Genomic DNA, 22,009 nt, shown 5'->3' with positions numbered 1-22,009 from the left:
TACACTATCATACCAATCAAATTTCAGAGTCAACAAGAACTTCCCTTCTTTTTCTCCACTCTGAGTAACCTCTAAGTGTACTCCCCAAAACCCTTCCCTCCCTTTTCCATTGACAATAAATATGCAGCCCTCCAAACTGCTAAAGTTATTGATTGTCCTTACTCCTAAAGATAATCATGACCATGATGTTATGACTTGCAGTGAATTGGATTTAAGTAAGGGAGGGCTGTGAAAGGTCACCAACCTCACTCTGTCTTCCAGAGTCATCTGGATCCAGTGGTAAGATATATATCAGGACAACTGGAGATGACCCCAGATGTTTTAAGACAATTGGGGTTAAGTGATTTTCCCAGGGTCACACAGGTAGCAAGTGTCAGAGGTGAGAGTTGAACTCAAGTCCTTCTAAACTCAGGGCAATTGCTTTATTCATTGCACTACCTAGCTGCCCTGCTTACTAAAGCTAAGCCATCCCTGGTTGCCCTGACTCCATTCTCTCTAAACTTCTCTGTGACCTTATCTTCTCTCCCATCCTCCCAATCATTCAGGCTTGGAATCACTATAGATTTGTCATTCTTCCTACTCCCCACATGTAGTAATTCAATAATTTGATTATTTTTCTGAACTCTATAATTATTTAAACCTGGAACTTTCTTTCCACTTAAAATGTAGCCACTCATGCTGGCACATGTCCTCATCTCTTTTCACTTAGAGCTTCATTTATAGCCTTCAACTGATCTCTTTGTCCCCAGTACTCTTCTCCATTTTATCATACATTCAACTGCCCCAATAATGTTCAAACACTCTGCTATGGGATCACTTCTCTACTTTCTACTGACTCTTCATTGTCTTCTAAATAACATAGGACTTCTTGAATCAGGTATTCAAGGCCCTTAGGAATCTTCATTCAACCTGTCAGTTCCGTTAAACTCGATAAGCCTTTATTAAGTTCCTCCTATGTGTCAGACACTGTTTTGGGGGATGAAAAGACTAAATAAAATTGACCCTGCCCTTCAGCATATTATATTTGATTGGGAAATATAACATGTCCTCATACAAGTAAATATGACATCAACACACAATAAGTTTCAATGGTGCTGGTACACATCTAATAGGAAGGCAGTCTGCCAATAATATAACAAAAACCCAGAGAGCACAATGGAAGGGGGAGGTTGAATCTATTAGGAATGCTGGAGGGATGAGGCTGCTAAATATATGTTGAAGGAACTAGAAGTATTGGTCAAGAAAGGGAGCTTCTGCACAGGCAGCCTAAAATCCATTGAAATTCTAGGTGGAGCCATAGAGCAGAAGATTTCCATGCCTTTTATGGCAGCAACGCTAGTGCTGATTTGATCTTCAATCCATGAAAAAAAGGAGGAGGAGGAGTAAGTATATGAGTGCAGGGGCGGCTAGGTGGCGCAGTGGATAAAGCACTGGCTCTGGATTCAGGAGTACCTGAGTTCAAATACGGCCTCAGACACTTGACACTTACTAGCTGTGTGACCCTGGGCAAGTCACTTAACCCCCATTGCCCCGCAAAAAAAAAAAAAAAAAAAAAAAGTATATGAGTGCAGGCTAAATGTTTAATACCTCATCCTGACTGCCTATCAAGGAAGAGGTTAGTGTAGTCTTGGAGCCAGTCTGGTTATTGAGAAGTGCGGCCTGTTTGAGGTACTCACACTAAACCAGGTCAGTTCTTCCCAGGACTCCTTCCATTGTTGATTATTTTTCTTAAAGTGGGAAAAAAGTCAAATAGGAGTGTCCAACCTTGTCTCATGCTATTCTCCTTTATATAATATGTTTCAGTCAAACTGAACTACTTACCATTCCTTATTGCATCCTTCATTTTCCTATCTCAATGCCGTTCAGGATCCCACTCACACACACCCCCCACCCCGGCCCCCGACTCATCTCCCTTTGAATCATGCTTATCTGTGCACTTGACATTCCTCCTGTGAAAGTGCAAACTCCTCAAAAGAGGATCTGCTTCATGTGGACACTTGCATTCTCAGCACCTTGGACAGTGCCTTCATTTAGCAGGTATGTTATCAGTCTAAATTGAATTGAATTGAACTGAGATTTTTTTTTTTCCTGCTTGGCCCCACAAGGCAAGACTATGAGGAATGGTGGAACTTGTAAAATTTATGATTTAGGTTTGGTTTCAGAAAACTTTCCTAAGCATGAGAACTGTATAGATAATATAGCTGTATAGTACTATAGGGAAGAGGAAAGAATGAAGGAAGGAAGGAAGGAAGGAATGAAGGAAGGAAGGAAGGAAGGAAGGAAGGAAGGAAGGAAGGAAGGAAGGAAGGAAGGAAGGAAGGAAGGAAGAAGGGAAGGAGGGAGGGAAGGAAGGAAGGAGAAAAAGACAGAAACAAAAAGAAAAAGACAGAGACAGAGAGAGAGAGAGAGAGAGAGAGAGAGAGAGAGAGAGAGAGAGAGAGAGAGAATCAGTTGATGCAGTGGATAAAGCATAGAGCTCTGGACTTAAAGTCAGAAAGACATGAGTTCAAATCCAACATGAGACACTAGCTAAGTGATCCCATGCTAGTCACTAAACCAATGTCTGCTTTAGTTCCCTCATCTATAAAATGACGATAATAATAGTACCTACCTTCCAAGGTGGTTCTAAGGATCAAATGAGATAATATTTCTAAACTACTTTGCAAACATTAAAGATCTATGTAAGTATTAATAATTGTTATTATCATGGAGCCAGTTGCTTTAGAAAATGATCCCTACCCCCTTTGGAGTTGTTCAAGCAGATCACAACCTCCAGGGGTGATCCAAAATCCAGTAGGGATTTTTGGTCAGGCAAGGGCTGCAATAGTGATAACACTAAATACAGCACTACATAGACATTTGTCAAAGACTTTAAATACATTTGCACATCCTAGCTATTCTGGGAGCTAAGTAATGAGGATCTTATCACTTCCCACTTTACCCTTGTAGAAATTGAGAATCAGAGAGTCTAAATACTTGTACAGAGTCACACAGCAAGTAAGTGTGAGAAGCAGAATTTGAATTCAGGTCTTGCTGACTCCAAGCCTAGTACTTTACTCTCTTGGCCTTACCACATCTCTAGAGGCCTGCTGATGTCTCTTCTAACTCTGAGATATTGATTATGTGAATGAATCTAATATAATTAAATAGAATTATAATGTAGCATATTTGAATTGAAAATACCCGGCCCAACATTTTCATTTTCTAGATGAGAAACCTGAAGATCAGAAGAATGTGACTGACTATCTTCAGGCCTCACAGTGATTTAGCAGCAAAACTCAAAGAAACCAACTATCCTTAGATCTCATTCCAGTGCTCCATGAAAAGACTCTATTTCTGCAAAGACCTCCCTTTTTCCAGTCATTTCAGCTGCCCCTCTCCCCACTAAATCTGACTTTACTCATGTCCAAGAAGGGTATTACATCTAGCCCCATCTCCACAACCTCCCTACCTCCCCATCCAGATGCTGAAGAGGACTGGCTTTGGCCAGAAAACTGAACCCTCTGAGGCAAACTCACCTGGTTCCAGACAAGCTGAAATCTCCACTGAATGTCTGAGTGTCTTATTCCTGAGAAGAGTCACATAAGTACAAGCTTTTCCTCCAAAACTGCTCTGCTCTTGGGAAATAGAAAGATAATAACTGCAATAAAATGCCTGCCACTGGCCTGTCAACTGCCTGTCACCTTCCTGAGTAGCTATTTCAAAGCACTTTTGTTTATTTGCAAAAAAGCTACCCTAGTTCCATTTCCCTTCAGGGAACAGCTAGAGACTTGTGCAGAACAAGGAAGAGAATGGCCTGGTGTTCTTACATGCAGAGGCAGGGAATTTGTGCTTCAGGGAAAGAAAGGCAGCCACTCTGCCCATACTTTCACAAGAGTCTTCCTATAATAACTGTAGAGACCTGGAAATTCTGGGTTGCTGTTTAAGTTAGTCCACTATATGTAGAATAGTATCAGTATGGCATGTGATGGAGGGAGGAAGGGAGAGCAGGACTAGGGGAAGACTTTCTTGTGGAAGGGCAGAAGCCTGGCATCTCCTGGGTGGCTATTCCTGGAGCTCTTTGGTCCTCTATAATGTGTATGTCCCTGAGGTTCATTACAGTCTGTGCTGTGAGCTTCTGAGGGTTTTAGGCACCAAACAAGAAGGGACTAGACACTAAGAAGCTGGGTGATCTCAGACAAGCGACTTAACCTTTCTGTGGCTTTGTTTACTTATTAATACAAGAAGGATTGCTGCAGATCATGTCCATAAAGTGCTTCAAAGCCCTGAAAGTACTTTCCATATATCCATTGCATTTTGGGGGTGGTGCTGGTGGTGATGAGCAAGAAAGGCTCATGGTCAGGCCAGTGCTAACCTTTGCTTTCCTACAAACAAGGACACAGCATCTGGTCAATAGCAATGCTCGCTGCCTTGGGGGCTTGGATGATCTCTGTCACAAGCTGTTTAGTTCTTCTCAAATTGGAGAGAGGAAAGAGGGGATAAGAGTAGGAGATGATTTTCTGCTGTTAAAAAATCCTTTCTGACTCCGCCAATTAAATTACACCCTCAAATGTAGAAGCAAAATACTGTTCCGTGCTCAAATGACTCAGTAATCAAGCATCCTATTATTAATGCGCTGGGCTTGTGTTGGATGTGATTGTTCCTTGGCCACATTGTCCATGGGGAAGAAGGTGACTGGACTATGGAGCAGTAACCCTGGAAAAAGGGGACAAGGGAATGGACCCAGAATTCACCTTGTTTTCAAAGATCTTTTATATTCTTTATCACTCTTAGGATCACAGGATACTATATCATAGACCTTGGGATAGATGGGACCTCAGAAGTGCCCTACTCTAATTTCCCCTTCATCTTTTTAAAGAGGAAATTGGGGAGCAGAGCAGGAAAAAAGCTGTAAATCCACACAGACACTCAGTAGAATTCTGAGTGGAAGGTTGGAATGCTCTATAATCCATCTTTTAATCTTTCAGAGGCCTTTTTGTTGCTCTTATATAATAGAGTACTGGGAAATGAGGTCTCAGTCCTTTGAGTGTGGCCATTTGGAGGGGTCTGATGATAAACAATGAAGGGGCTCTGCTCTCCTCTTCAGAGCAGGCACAAGTATTCCATGATTGTCTCCTGGCCCCTCAGTAAAGAAGTAAAGAGAAAGACTTTTGATTGGATGCTGAGCCAGAACTAAGTAGGAATACAAAAAGCTTTAACCCCCCAAATTGGTCTCTCTTTTTGGGCCGTGTTTGAGCAAGGAGGATAAAATGCTATCAACCTCACTCCTATCTGGTCACTCCATGACTTCAAAGTCAAAAGGTGCCTTTGTCAATTGTTCCCCTTGTGTCTATTGTTTCCTTCTCTTAAGTGAAAGACTATTAAATAGATAATGACCTTGTGAGGTTTGGAAGGTCAAAGAAACAGAGGGGCAGTGATGTGAGTCCATGCCAGAATTTTCTGGTCTCCCAGCCCGGTGAGGCACCAACATAACCCTACAGAGCAACCCTGAGGAGCCAGCCCAGCTGTGGACCAAGTCTGCAGGGAGCAGCTTGTCCAGTGGCTGTGTTGCTTTTGAAAGTGAACTTAGTGGATAGAATGCTTTATGGCAACCATTTTAGATTTTAGGTCACTATCCCCAAGGACTAAGGTGATAAAAGGAGAAGGCTGCTGCCAGGACAAATGCTTTTGTACTTCTGTTCTTATGATATCTTCTTAGTAAATATCCCTTTGTAAAAGCTAATGGATGGTGCAGTGTATAAAGCACAGGCCCTGGATTCAGGAGGACCTGAGTTTAAATCTGGCCTCAGACACTTGACACTTACTAGCATGTGACCCTGAGCAAGTCACTTAAACCTAATTGCCCCCCCCCAAGCTATTGGATGTTAAATGATTAAATGATATTGGAGTCAATCAATACAGGGGAGATACTAAATTGGAAATGATATTGGGCAAAACACACTGGAATTGGGACTTGAGTTAATAGCCTTGGAAAGGAATCCCACAGGCTCCCAGGGGAACCCCTAGAACTTTGAGAAAGGATCATTTACCTAGTTCTGGCCACCCAGCATTCAGGGGAATGGAAGTTGGGATAAGGACAGAGTCTAAGGGCTATACACGCACTTGAGAAATTTAAATGTATCTACTTACTTCTGGTATTATGTTCCCTTGCCTGTGATAAGGACCATTCCTAGTTTTGACATTCTACATTACATATTGAAAAATTGCTCACAGCTCTGATGTTCTGTGTTTCATGATCTAACATTTATTTCAGTTCTGAAACTTTGAACTCTCTTCCTAAGGTCCCTCCCAGCTCTGCCATTCCCTGTTCTAATCCCCAACCACCACCCCCTCCCTTGTTCTGCCATTCCCTGTTCTAAAGTCCCACCCAGCTCTGACATTCCCTGTTCTAAGGCCTCTCCTAGCCCTGATATTCTTTGTTCTAAGTTCCTTCTCAACTCTTCACTCTATGTTTTAAGTTATCTCATTCTGATACAAACTATTGATGACTTTTCCCCACTAAGCTTAATTAAATTTTAAAAAATAATAATAACAACATAGGCCAACTAGGTTCATATCATTCTCCCAATTCAGAAGAATTCTGTGGAATCCCCCTTTCAGACTCAGAAATGTAAAAGGTCCAGCATCACTTATATTTTAGCCCATTCCTTCCCATGAGGCTTCTCTTTTTAAAGAATTATTCTGGACAAAAGAAATGTGAAGAGAAAATTGTCCTTCTATTTGGTGGATACATGGAAATGACAAAGGTGGATGAGTTCAGGGGATAATTACTAGTCTGGTTTAGTTAGAACATAAAGAGAGCACAATGCAAGAAGCCTGGGAAAAAAAGCTGAAGTCACATTATTATGGCCCTCCAATATCACCCTCAGAAGTTTACATTTTATCATAAAAGCATCAGGAAGTCACTGTAGATTCTAGAGTGGGGAGTGACATAGTGTGATAATTCCCAATGCATTTGGAATATTATTACATTGGCAGCTATGTAGAAAATAGTTGGATAAGAGCTGACAATAGAGCCAGGGAAATCAGTTAGGAATCTTTTAAAATGGTCAAACTAAGAAGCTGGATGGGTCTAAAGTAGACTGTTGTCTTGTGAATGGAGAGGAAGGAATGTCTGAGAGAGATGGTGTGGATATATAGAATTTATAAGATCTGATAACACATTCTCAATGGGGAAAGAGCCAAGATGGCTGAGTAAAGGCAGGAAATTGCCTAAGCTTTTCCAAATTATCCTTCACACAACATTAAAATAATTCCTCAGAATGAATTCTGAATGGCCGAACCAATAAAAGGATGGTGTGGAACAACCTGCTAGCCCAGGACAACCTGAAAAGTGTCATGAAAGGTCTGTCTCATGGTAGTAACTGAGAAATGCAGTCCAGTACAGTCATGCTTCTTCTAGTCAGCATCAGATCTTGTATTGTTAGCAGCTTCTGGAGCTCTCAGCCCACAGATGGTAAAGGGTCAGACAACTGGTCAGAAAATTACAGGGGACACTTTTCTGGCACTGGGAGTAAGACTCTTTTGCATTGCCCATGTGTGGTTCTGGGTGGAGGTCCCAGGGCAAAGAGGAGCACTAGCAGGAGTGAAGAACTTCCTCATAGTTCCAGAGTAGAAAAAAGCCCTTGTGGTCACTCATAGACCAGAACAAAGGCACGGAGAACAGTGACCACACCTCTCTTTTAATCATACCATCTTGGAAGAACTGAAAACTCACAGACCCCCAAAATTAGCTTTGAAAACAGCAGCATGAAAAACCTGAAGCTTGGGACATTACCCCCAAGAGCAAAGCCCAACTTTAATATAAAGTTAAAAGTCAATAAATAGGCTGAAAAATGAGCAAACAACAACTACAACAAAAAGAACCTAACCATAAAAAGTTATTGTGGTGAAAGGGAAGATCAAAAGACAAACTCAGAAGAATAGAACAATGTTAAAACAGCTACAAGCTAAGCCTCAAAGTTAAAACAAAAATATGAATTTGTGTGAGGCACAAAAATAATTGCTGAAAGAGGTCAAATGGAATTTTAAAAATAAAATAATATAAGGAGAGAAAAATTGGGAGAATAAATGAGAATGATGAAAGAAAATCATGAAAAAGAGTCAGCAGCTTGGTAAACAAGGCAAACAAAAATACTGAATAAAAAGCACCTTAAAAACAGAATAAATCAAATGGTAAAAGGCACAAAAATCTAGTGAAGAGAAAACCTCCTTCAAAAAGCAAAATTTTCCAAATGTAAAAAGAGATATACAAAATTCACTGAAGATAACTCCTTTAAAAAGTAGAAATGGTCAAAAGGAAAAGGAGGTACAGAAGCTCACTGGATAAAAGAATACCTTAAAAATTAGAATTGGGCAAATGGAAACTAATGACTCCATGTGATTTCAAGACAAAAATAAAACAAAATCAAACAAATGAAAAAGTCAAAGAGATGTGAAATATCCCCTTGGAAAAACAACTGACCTAGAAAATAGGTCAAAGAGAAGTTAAGAATTATTGGATGACCTAAAAGCTATGATAAAAAGTGCCTAGACATAGTATTTCAATAAAATATTGAGGAAAACTTCCCTGATATCCTAGAACCAGAGGATAAAATAAAAATGGAAATAATATACCTCCTGAAAGAAATCCCTAAATGAAAATTCTTAGCAATATTATATCCAAATTCCAGAGCTCCCAGGTCAAGGAGAAAATATTGCAAGAAACCAATCAGAAACAATTCAAATATTGTGGAAATAGTCAGGATAAGACAAAAATTAGCAGCTCCTACATCAAAGGTTAAGAGTGTTTGCAATATGATATTCTGGCAGGTAAAAAAGCTAGAATTAGAATTTTAAAATCATCTACCCAGAAAAACAACAACAGTATAATCCTTGGGCGGGGAGGGCAATGGGAATTTAATGAGATGACTTCCAAGCACTCCTAATGAAGACTAGACTGGAATAGAAAAATTGACTTTCCAATCTGAAACTCAAGAGAAGAATAAAAAAGTAAATAGGAAAGAGAAATAATAGGGAATTTATTAAATGTTTATATTTTTACATGGGAAGATGATACTTGTGACTCATAGAACTTTCTTATTATTAGGGCAGTTAGAAGGTTTCCATACAGACAAAGAGCATTGGTGTAATTTGACCCTGATGGGATGATATAAAAAATAAGGAGTGAGAAAGAAGGATGCACTGGAAGAAGGATGCCCATAAATTGGGGAATGGCTGAACAAGTTGTTGCATATGATTGTGATGGAATACTATTGTTTTGTAAGAAATGACAAGCATGATGATTTCAGAAAAAAAACAAAACTGAAAAAACATACATGCACTAATGCAAAATGAAGTGAGCAGAACCAGGAGAACATTGTACACAGTGACAGTGATATTTTGCAATGATCAACTGTAAATGACTTACCTATTCTAAGCAATATAATAAGACAATTGCAAAGGACTTAGGATGAAAAATGCTATCCACTGAGGGCAGCTAGGTGGTGCAGTGGTTAAAGCACTGGCCCTGGATTCAGGAGGACCTGAGTTCAAATTCACGCTCAGACACATGACACTTACTAGCTGTTTGACCCTGAGCAAGTCACTTGACCTTTATTGCCCTACGAAAGAAAGAAAGAAAGAAAAATGCTATCTACCATCAGAGATAAAACTGATGGTATCTGAGTGGAGATATAAACATACTTTAAAAAAAACAAAATTTTTTCTTGGTTTTTATCTGTTTTCTTTCATAACATAAATAATATAGAAATATGTGTTGTATGACTATACATGTATAACTTATATCAAATTACTTGTCTTCTCAATGAGGAATGAAGGGAGGGAGGGAAGGAAATAATATGGAATTCAAATCTTAAAAAGAATTAATGTTCAAAATTGTTTTACATGAAATTAGATTTTTTAAAAAAATAACAGCCTGCTAAATCATTGGATATCAGTGGGGGAGGGGAGTAGAAGGACAGCAAAAGTCAAGGATAGCTTAGACACAAACAACTCAAGTGACTGGAAGACAGTAGATAACTAAAAAGAAATAGGTTGGGGGCAGCTAGGTCATGCAGTGGATAAAGCACTGGCCCTGGATTCAGAAGTACCTGAGTTCAAATCCAGCCTCAGACACTTGACACTTACTAGCTATGTGACCCTGGGTAAGTCACTTAACCCTCATTGCCCTGAAAAAAAGAAAAGACAAGAAATAGGTAAATTTGGAAGATTAGGAAGGATTACGGAGGATGAGGATGAATTCACTTTGGGAAATGTTGAATTTGAGATGCCACAGGGACATCTAGGTAGACATTGCCAGGAGACCATTGAAGATAAAAAGCAGAAGTCCCATGTAGAGACTGAAATCATTATTATTAGTAGCATTAGTATTAGTATTAGTATTAGTATTAGTATTAGTATTAGTATTAGTATTAGTATTAGTATTAGTATTAGTATTAGTATTAGTATTGTGAGGCAATTGGGGTTAAGTGACTTGCCCGGGGTCACACAGCTAGTAAGTGTCAATTGTCTGAGATTGGATATGAACTCATGTCCTCCTGATTCCAGGACCAGTGCTCTATCTATTGCACCACCTAGCTGCCCCTGAGGCTGGAAATATTGATAAGATATCTGGGAGTCATTTGGATAGAAGCAATAATTAAGACCATAAGAAAGGATGGCATCACCAAGGGGAAAATATAGAGAGAGACAGAAAAGAAAAGGGCTGAGAACCTCCCTGTGGGAGATATTCATGTTTAGGGAACAGAAGAATTAAATGGTACTAGACAGGAAAACTAAGAAGGAACAGATAGGTAGGAAGATATCAGGGAGAGAGCAGAGTTATGTAACATAAGGATTCCCAATGCATAAGGAGTCAAATGATATGAACAAAAAGTTTTCAAAGGAAAGAAGCTACAAAAAATATTTGAAATAAATGTTCCAAATCACCAATAATCAGAGAATGCAAATAAAACAATTCTGAGGCTTTCCCTCACATGCAGCAATTTGGCAAAGATGACAAAAGATTGGAATAGTCCTTGTTGGATAGGCTGGAGTACAATAGGCAATCCAGCACACTGTCAATGGAGCTGGGAACTGGTCCAACCACTTTGGAAAGCAATTTAGAACAAGGTACGTGAGCAATGGGCTAGGCAGCAGAGGCCATGCCCATCTGGGAATCCTCACTTACAGAACAGAAGCTCTGGAAGAGAAAAAGGATAATCCCTCTCTAATGGTAGGTCAAGGGAATGGGTTCATTCCTATGGGGCTCTTCGGTTATTTTGCAGGTTGTTGTGAGATGCCTCTTACCCAACCTATGGTGTGACCAGGGCCACACTTAATGAATACCAGAAGTGCCTCTGAACGAGCCTTCAGTGTCTGCAGCAAAACCCTGCAGAGACATCCATTTTCAGAAGCAGAGAATTAAAATTAGTTTTTTGAAAGTGAGAACCAGCTTTGTCCCAGGGCACTTAGAAATATATCGACCAAGGTTGAGGCAAGGACAACTTACAGCATCAGCAGAGAAAGCAAATGAAAGCATTGGATTCCCTTTTTGGTGAAGGATTAGAAGTCATTTGTTAACTTCCAGTGGTGGCAGTGGGGAGAAGCATTGTTCATTCTTTTGTTTATATTTATATATACATAACTACAGGCACACATACATGCATACATACATATGCAAATGCACTCACATACATACAGACATACACACACTCAGCAAACATTTCTTCAGGAACATGAAGAGTCCCATATTTGCCCTTATGGTATTCCCAGCCTAAATGAGGAACTGAGGCAGCTAGAATCAGCTGGAAAGCTCTGAAGATACAGAAAAAGAGACCTTCAGACTCCCTTTTCATATGGGATTTCCACCCTACTTATTCCTCTGGAGACTTCAGCCTGGGATGGAGCTTAGAACTCACTGGGGTGGAGGTTAGGATGCATTGGATCTCTATGCCTCTGGTCAGGAGCACATGGCTGCTTCTTGCTTCTTCCTTGCTCCTTTCTTAATACACAGCTTAGAACCCTAGAAAACTTCTCACCTTGTATGTCATTGAGAAGTCTAGGTGTCATCTTTCCACTCTGGATCTGTCTTTCCAAAATTAGTGATGAAGGACAGAGCTACCAGTTGGCACATATTCCTCCATCTTGTACAGGGTCTGACCCCTCTTTTCTTGTTGTGATGCATAGTGTTGACCCTCTTATCAGTTCCTTACTGAAATAGAATGCTCCTTGTGACCATTCTTGGCTGGAATGTATTCACAGTACCCAAGCCTTCTTTGCCTATCTCCTTGTCCTAACCTGAACTCGAACAGAGACAAACTATGAATAGGACTCGCTACGAATTTCTAGGTATGGGAAACACATACTATTTCCCAAATTTTACATACACACAGAGACACAAAGAGTCACTCTGCTAAGCATTAAGGATACAAAAAGAGGCAAAAGATAGCCACTGCCCTCAAGTAGCTTACAATCTAATGGATAATCTAAGCTTACTTCCGAGACAGTATTAAAGCAAGTATTATTGCTAAGTATTAAGTATTAAGAGACAAAGCAGTGTAGTGGGTAGACAATCAGTCTCACAGTCCGGAAGACCTGGGTTTAAGAGCCCCCTCTCTCACATGCTGGCTGTGTGGCCCTGGGAAAATCACTTAACTTCTCAGTGTCCTAGGAAACTTATTAAGGCTAAGTTGAAAAAGGATGCTGACCTGCATTGCGTAAGAGTCTCTTCATGAGGAGAACTCCCTTCAGTAATGAAATAGCAGATTATTGTGCTTATTCAGTGATGTATAAAATGTCAGAGGAGCTTGGAGGGCTCATAGGACAGAGAATACATAATGCCAGAGTGAGGAGGGAGGTTGTTTCCGGAATTTCAAGAATAGCCTGGAAGGGCAGTCAAGGCTGCAGGACCACTTAGCAGGCTCCTGTAACAGTCCAAGAGAGGGATGATGGAGCTGAACTAGGGTGGTGATTGTATAAGAGGCAGAAGGGGGTGAATGGATGGGAGGCACTGAGGATGTGGTTTTTGATCAATTGTTGGAGCCCAGTGGCCTACTGCCTGTCATCAAGCCCCTGGCTCCCTGCTAGTCAGAAGGCAGCCATACGTTCTCTCTGCACATCTCCTCCTTGATACACTTGCCTCAACTTCTGCTCCTCTGACTCAGTGTCTTCACCATCTGGAGACAGAGGAGGACAGCAGCAGCACAACACCCTTTGTGAAACGTATTGAAGCAATCAATTAAATCCTCATGGAGAAGCAAAATTGTGCAGTAGCTAGTGAGTCACCCTGAAAACCAAATGGACTTGAATTCAAGTCCTGTCTTTTCCACATGCTGGATGAGTGACCCTGGGAAAGTTCCTTACCCTCTCTGTGCACCAGGAAAATCTCAAAGATTTCAGGTTGCATAGTAGTAGTTAGTCTCCATTGGTGGAGGGATTATCACTACTGTAATTTCCTATGATAGACAACATTTCTATAGAGCTTTAAAGTTTCTTTATAAAGTACTTAACATACATTATATCATCTGATCTTCACAGGAACCCTGGGAGGAAGGTGCTATGATTATCCTCACTTTTCAGAATAGAAAACTGAGGCAAAACAAGGTTGTAATTTGCCCAAAGTCCAAAAAAAAAAAGAATCCAACAATTTTACTTTACATGGAATTGTCAAGCATGCATGTTGTATCTAGAATGAGATGGCCGTGAAGTTTCTTTTTCTAAATGGAGAAGTAACCCAATGTGCCAGGCTAATTCCAATGAATTTTTAGACTTTCAAGAGAGAAAGAGTGAGACAGAGACAGAGCATGCATGTTTCAGTGGAACCAGAAGGGAAAGATTTTTTTCCTGAGACATTTATTGCCTGGTTGTTAGAAATAAAATTAAATACCAAAGGAAATGTTCCCTAGCTGGCTATATACGCCTACTCACATTTTCATTACTGTCAGCTATCTTCAGGGGCTTTGCTGGAAGTAGCATCTAGGTCAGCACAGTTATTTAGGTATGTCCTGCCAGATCATTCCCAAGACATGCCCTCTTGGGCTAGTTGAGGTGAGGGGCAAAAGGTGGGAAAAAGAATCTTCATGTGGTCCCTGCTCTCTGATCACCACTTACTTCCCAAGACCCTAGACTCATTTTTGCCTGGAGACCTGGGACACTCAATGATTTCTTTAGAGATTTAAGTACTTCAGATTCATGACTTCATCAACAAGTACACTTCCTTCATGAGTGCAGATTGGGGCGCAGGAGCTCTGCCTGTCACTCCTGTGAGTTCTTTGTTCATTTGTCCATAAATTCCCCCGGATGATCTGCCACATGTACTGGAGATATTTTACTATGACTATTGTTGTTTGTTTAAACATTCCAGGAGGGGGCAGCTAGGTGGTGCAGTGGATAAAGCACCAGTCGTGGATTCAGGAGGACCTGAGTTCAAATCAGGTCTCAGACCCTTGACACTTAACTATCTGTGTGACCTTGGGCAAGTCACTTAACCCTCATTGCCCCATCAAAAAAAATCAACAAAACAAAACAAAACATTCCAGGAGTATCTGTACAACATTCATACTAGTAATCTCAATTTCTCTCTCTCTCCCCTTCTCCCTCTCCCTCTCCATTTGCCATCTATCTCTCTATCCTAACTGTCCTTCTCTCTATCCTTCTCTCAATACATCTATCTTTCTTTTCTATCCATCTATCTATCCATTTGTCATATATCCGTCCTACCTACCTGCCTATCTTCCTACCTGCCTGCCTTGCTACCTGCCTACCCATCTGTCTGTCTGTCTATCCTGTCTATATAATCTATTACCAACAAGAAGTTTCACAGAGAGACTATTGGTGATAAAGAGGTGAGTACTTGATTTTAAAAGCAGCTTCACATGGTTGAAAAAGCTGTCCAATTTCCCACTTTCCTATTCTAGTTTACCTTCTTACTCATATTTAATTCTAGGAGTAGTTCATTGTCCAGTAGCAGCATCTGGCCACACTCTATGTGCTCATAGACAAACACAATGGACTAGCCACCTTATTGTAGGGCATAATGTAGGCAAAAGACAAGTTTTATATATGTCCTTCCTGCCCTTCCCCAGGCATGTCAATGTCAAATATTACGTCAATCCCTTTTTGTTATTAGGGAAGGGATTGTAGTATATTGAAGCTTAATCTATCCATCCATCCATCCATCCCATATATTTTGCTATTATTTTTGCTGTTCTTCTTGTTGTTCTTTTTCTATCTCCCTATCATCTCTCTTTGTCTATCAATTTGTCTGTCGATTCATTCATATTTATCATTATTATCACCATCCTCTATCTGCCTGCTTATTCATCTATCGTTTACCTGTCTGTCTCTTTTATCTATTTATCTGCCTATCAATCATCTCTGATATATCTGTCTGTTTATCCAAGCATCTCTCTCTCTCTCTCTCTCTCTCTCTCTCTCTCTCTCTCTCTCTCTCTCTCTCTCTCTCTCTCTCTCTCTCTCTCTGTGACCACAAAAACAAACATGAAACTAAGTTGATAACTATTCCCAGCAATACAATGGTCTATGAGCATTTCTAAGAATTTCTGATAAAAAATGTTATCCACCTCCAGAGAAAGAACTGATAGAGACTAAATGCAGATTGAAGCACACATTTTCTAAAAGGGCAGTGCAACACATGTGGGCTGTGGTGACCAGGAATCTGAGCTGTCACAAGGATTGTGAGTGTAACCCTGGAACAATTGATTATCACATCCTTTCCAGTAGTCTTGATAATGTTGGTTTGATTACAATTTTCTGAGCAAGAGGTAAAGAACAGGCAGAAGCGGGGAAGGGAAAAGAATGTGCATAATGTTGTGGCAGAAGGCAGGAAGCTGAGAATTGTTTGTCCGGTTGGGCATGCAGTTAGAGGAGATGATCCAAAATCCATAATATCATTGGCAACCAGAAGGACCTCTTTGTCTTTAGGGAACTCTATTCTTCTGACCTCTGTAGCATATCTTCCCCAACAGCCTTTGATATGCTACACTTGATATAAATAAAGAGTTATGGAACAGTTATCACCATCACATCAATGTAGGAATACAATGTCAAAATACAACTTAGAGGAAACAACTTAGAGGAGAGCTCAGAAGGGGGAATGTTGCAATATTGAGTCTAAGGCTTGTTTGTAATGAACTAAAGGACAGTGAAGCAAAGTCAAGTGTTTTCAGAACCTTTTGAAGCTGGGTGACAATGAACATACTGACTCTCTCAGAACTTATCTGTGAAGACCTGGGGCTATTTTCTCATATGCTCATCAAGGAAGGACTACGTAAGTAGTTATCAGAAAGATAGTTCAATAAACAAAAATTAGGTACTTGGGTTGGGAGGTTCTTATTTGTTCTCAATCATTTTTGTGGGTAACAATCTCATTAGTGATATTTTCTGCTTATTACAGAATGAAATAATTGCATGGCTTGAAGGGAGTTCAGAGGCCATACAGTTTTGTCTCCCTGAATGAGAGCCTTCCCTGTAGCATCCTAGTCTGCCTCTGCTTGAAGGTCCTCAAGGAGGTGAAACCCATCACCCATTAAGACAGCACATTCTACTCTGAGACATTTCTAATTATTTGGGAGTTCCTCCTAACATGAAGCATAGCATTTCTGCTTTGCCACTTGCACCTGACATTCTGTTTTCTGTCTTCTGGGACCAAGCAGAATGAGTCTAGCCTCTCCTCAAACAGCCCTTAATCTCTATGAAGGTAAATATCATGATGCACCTGTTGGAGGAGCTCACAGGCTAAATACTCCTTGTTTCCTCAACAGATCCTCACTGGGCTTGTTCTTGATGCCTTTCACCATGACAATTACCCTTCCTTAGATGCTTTCCAAAATCTTTGGATTCTTCCTAAATGTGTATTACAGAAGCACTACCTGTATTCCAAAAATGATATGACCAAGGGAGAGGACAGAGGAACCATGGCTTCCTAAGGCTGCATACTATGGTTTCCTCAGTGCAGCATAAGATTTCAGTCACTTATCAGCAGCTGAATCAAACTGGAGACTCAGCCGACTTGCAGTACACCAGACCTTCCACTTTTGTTCCTCAGATGAACTCCTACCTAGTCATGCTCCCAAAATGTGGACTTCTCAAATTGATTTTTTTAAAATGTAAGACTTTATATTTACCTCCATTAAATTGTCTCATCCTAATTGATCCCAGCCCCTATTCACAACTTTAATTCCTGTACTTGACATAACCAATAACTTTGGAACCATAAAGTTTGGTGCTCTCTTTTAGTTTCAAGAAGTGACCCCTCCACCCCAGAATGTCTTTGATGAATATAGATTCTATGTTACACAGATGTGTCCACTACTCAACTGAAATGATATACGCTCTACTTTACTAAGACCTCAGTAGGCACATCCCAGCTAGATAAACATCTGGGCAACTTTTCTGAATGTCTGCTTACAATCTGGTCTGCTCAACTCAATTTACTACTCAATGGCAACTATAGTATTCCAGCTTCAACCTTAGATAATTACCTCCTGAAATCTGTTCTTTTAGCTTTATTTTTGTTTCATCCTTTTCTAGCTGAAGGCCTTTCTTTTCTTGGCAGAGAAATAAAAATAAATGAGATAATATTTTATTAAACTCATAGATTCAATGATATCAAAAAGTGTGTAACTTCTAGCATTGAAGTCCTTTATGAATACTTGGTTTGGTCATATCCTAAAACTCTTGATATGGCATACATCAGGAAGTGAAATGCTAAAATACAAACATAATGATTCCACTGCCTTGATGGTGAGATTAGATCATTGTACACCCACTGAAAAATCTGTTCCACCTCTAAATCTATGATCCTGTGATTTATTTTTGACCAGAATTTGATTTATAAATGCTCTTGGAAAAATCTGCTTTGACAAGAGTTTCATGCTCAGTTTTCTATATGGTCATTACTTCCTAAATATTTTTATTAGATACAGTTCATAGTGTCAAATCCTATTGTAAAAATGAGCTTGCATTCTAAATACCATTGCCCTTCACTGCCACATCTCCAATGTTGGAAAGGACATGAAGGTTAATGTGGCTGAAGCACTTTGGAGGTTCATTTTTACCTATTCAATATGATAACTGTCAAACTTCTATAAAAAGGGGAGAAGTCTAAGTCAAAGGCTTTCTTTCGCTTATCTCCTTCTTTGAAATATGGGAATCATCAGCTCATTTGAATATATCAGATTATCGCTATTTTGATGACTCATAGTGACTGCTTATCTTTTTATTTTATTTTATTTTTGACCTTTGCTTCAAAAAATCAACAATGCAATTACAAAGAAGAAGCTTAAGCTCTCAAACATTTTTTCCTCTTTTTGAAGATAAGACTCAATTTCATTTTTGGGTCCTGTTTATTAAACCTCTAGATATCCGAAGCCTTCCAATTCTCTTTTTGAAGTCATGCTTTTTTATATATAAACATGAGGTTTCTACAGTCAACAATTCTTTAGCCTCTTCTTTCTCATAACATCAAACAATATTTTGGAACATTTTTTCTTTCCCACACAGTTCCCTACATCTCATTAGGATCATTGAATGTTTAAAAAGATTTCATTTTTACATTACTTTAATTTCTGAATAAATTCTTCCTCTACCTAGTGAGACACATCTTATTATGGAAAAAGGTGTGTTGGGGGAAGAGGCAGGTAAGAAAAAACAACAGACATATTAGCTAATCTCACAATATATATGGCTTTCCACACCTCTAGTTCCCCCCTTTCAGTTAAAAAGAAGAAAAAAAAGATTGATGCAGTTTTTCCTGTCTTATTCAGGGACAAGCTTCCTCATCATCATTAGAAAACATTCATTTTTACTTATAGTCATTATGTGTGTTTGGTTCTGCAGATTGTACTCTGCATCAGTTCCTATAAGTCTCTCCATTCTTCTCTGAATTCTTCATATTCATAATTTTTTATAGTTTGGGAATATTCTATTTGTGTAAGGTGATGCTGCAGATGAAACACTGGGCCTGGAGTCAGGTAACCCTGAGTTCAAATACATCCTAAAACACTTACTAGCTATGTGACCCTGCTGTGACATTTTTAAAAGTTTGAGAGACATAATTTCTGGATAATGATTCATTTTATTAATAATGCTAGCATTTTAATAAAAGAGGTAAGTGGCATTCTTGAATACCAAATACCCTCATTGCAGCAGGCTCAAGGCTTACATGGTCTTGGAAAAGTGGGTGTTACAGAGGGTGGCAATCAACTCTGATTGGTTAACATGTAATGAGAGATAATTAATATTATAATGAGGGACTGGATCTATCCTAATGAACATTATGTCATTTACTTCTAAATTACCCCCAGTTTTGGGAAATTGAATCAAATCATTTATTGCAACTGAAACCTGAGTAAAACCCAATGGGATTAAATTCCTTGTAAGGTTGGATGGGGTCTGATCAAGATGGAGAAGAGTTCATTTAATCTCCCTATCAACAATGTCCTTCAAAAGACTGAACTTTGCAATGAGGATTATAAAAAAGGGGAAATCCTGCATCTCCCCAAATCATTGGTTATTAATATTCATTTCTTTCACTAGGAAAATCACAAGTTCTGTTTGCTTCAGGTTCCCCAACTGTAAGATAGGGATAATAGTAGCATCCACTTGCCAGGATTATTGTGTATGTAAAATGAACTAACAATTGTAGAGCTCTTAACACAGTTCTTGGCAGATGGTAAGCATTCTGTAAATGCCCATTGTTAGTATTATTAATTATTATTATTATTTTTAGCCATTCCTCAATTAGTCAAACACTTTGCTACCAGTTCTTTGCTATCAGAAAAAAATGCTGCTATAAATATTTTTATATGGAAATGCTGTTATAAATATTTTTATGTACATATCTTTGCTGAGCTTCATTATATATGCTTGGGAGTGGGACCCCTGCATCCAAGGGTATGGACCCTTTAACCACTTTATAAGCTTAATTCCAAATATCTTTCCATATTGGATGACTTCATGAAACTCCCAGCAGTGCATTTATATAAAGGTCTTTCCACAAACTCTTCATCACTCAGAGGGCCTGAGTTTTGTTATCTCCATCAATTTGCTGGGCACAAGATAAAACTTTCAGTTGTTTTGATCAGTGATTGGAGCATTGTTCATATGAAGACTATTTCATTTTTTTACAAATGTTTTACTCATATTCCCAGACTATTTATCCATATGTAAATGTCTCATATATTTGTATTAGTTCTCTATATACTGGATTTTACTTATCAGACACTTTTCAGAAATATTTTATGTAAACATGTTTTTCCTTGAGTTGCAATTTTTTTTTTTTTGCTGGGCAATGGGGACTTGCCCAGGGTCACACAGCTAGTAAGTCAAGTGTCTGTGGCTGCATTTGAACTCAGGTCCTCCTGACTCCAGGGCTGGTGCTTTATCCACTGCACCACCTAGCTGTCCCTGAGTTGCAAATTATTAAAAATTAATGTACGCATTGCTGGAGTTTGGAGGATTGTGCCAAGTATTTCACAGAATTTAATCCCTTCTTCACCTTTTGGAATTGATATTGCTGATTAATCTGATTTTTGGCTCATCATGAGCACTAACTGGAGAGAGAAGCATATGTGCCAAGAAATGGTCCATGTAGTTGCTTTAGAACACATGATGATATGAACTGTACTGAGCCCCAAAAACCATGGGGGAGTTAAATTCAGCTTTAAACTGTCTTGAAGTTGAGTACTTGTGACTAGTCTGCAAGTGAGGGAATGCAAACTCACCTGATCTATGTCTTCTCACAACAAGACCATTATTCATTCTTTCACCTCAGACATTTTGCCATCTGTCCTACCATCATCTATCATTTTATAGTCTCTTTTTTGACAAGATGTATACCATTCCTACATCAAAGCAGAAAAGAAGCTTATTCTACCACCCTCTGATTATTAATATTGTTGTCGCTATTTAGTCATTTTCAGTTTTCTTTCGTTTTTAAATAGTATTTTATTTTTTCCAATTATATATGAAGATAATTTTCAAAGTTCATTTTTGCACAATTTTGAATTCTAAATTTCTCTCCCTACTTCTTCTCCCTACCATCTCCCCCTACCCTTCCTAAAGCCAGCAAGATATCTGATATAGATTATGCATTACAATCTTGTTAAACATATTTCCACATTTGTCATGTGAGAGAAGAATCAGAACAAAAGGGGAAAAACACATAAAGAAGAAACAAACAAACAAAAGCCACAACAAAATGAACATGGTATGTTTCAATCTGCATTCAGACTCTATAGTTCTTTTTCTGGATGTGGAGCATTTTCCATCATGAGCCTTTGGCATTGTCTTGGATCATTGTATTGCTGAGAAGAGTTAAGTCTATCACAGTTGATCATCACACAATGTTACTGTTACTGTGTGCAGTGTTCTCTTGGTACTGCTTACTTCCCTCAGCATCAGCTCATGCAAGTCTTTCAAGGGTTTATTGAAATCTGCCTGCTCATCATTTCTTACTGCATAATGTATTCCATTACATTCATTTACTACAACTTATTCGACCATTTGAGAACATCCCCTAAATTTTGAATTAATTACCACCACACAAAGAACATGTGGATTTTTGTACAAATATTTTTGTACATGTAGGTTTTTTCCCTTTTTTATGATCTCTTTGGTATATAGACCTAGTAGTGGTATTCCCGGGTCAAAGGGTATGCATAGTTTTGTAATCTTTTAGGAATAGTTACAAAGTGCTTTCCAGAATGGTTGGATCAGTTGACAACTCCATTAACAATGAATTAGTGGGGGCAGCTAGATGGTACAGTGGATAAAGCACTGGCCTTGGATTCAGGAGGACCTGAGTTCAAATCCAGCCTCAGACACTTGAGACTTACTAGCTGTGTGACTCTGGGCAAGTCACTTAACCCTCATTGCCTCACAAAAACAACAACAAAAAACAACAATGCATTAGTGTTCCAATTTTCTCACATCTCCAAAATTTATCTTTTTTCCCTTTTTGTCATATTAGTTCATCTGATAGGTGTGAGGTAGTACCTCAGAGAAA

The sequence above is a fragment of the Dromiciops gliroides genome, chromosome 2, assembly GCF_019393635.1.
Source record: "Dromiciops gliroides isolate mDroGli1 chromosome 2, mDroGli1.pri, whole genome shotgun sequence".
Classification (NCBI taxonomy): domain Eukaryota; kingdom Metazoa; phylum Chordata; class Mammalia; order Microbiotheria; family Microbiotheriidae; genus Dromiciops; species Dromiciops gliroides.
This window is presented reverse-complemented; position numbering follows the sequence as displayed.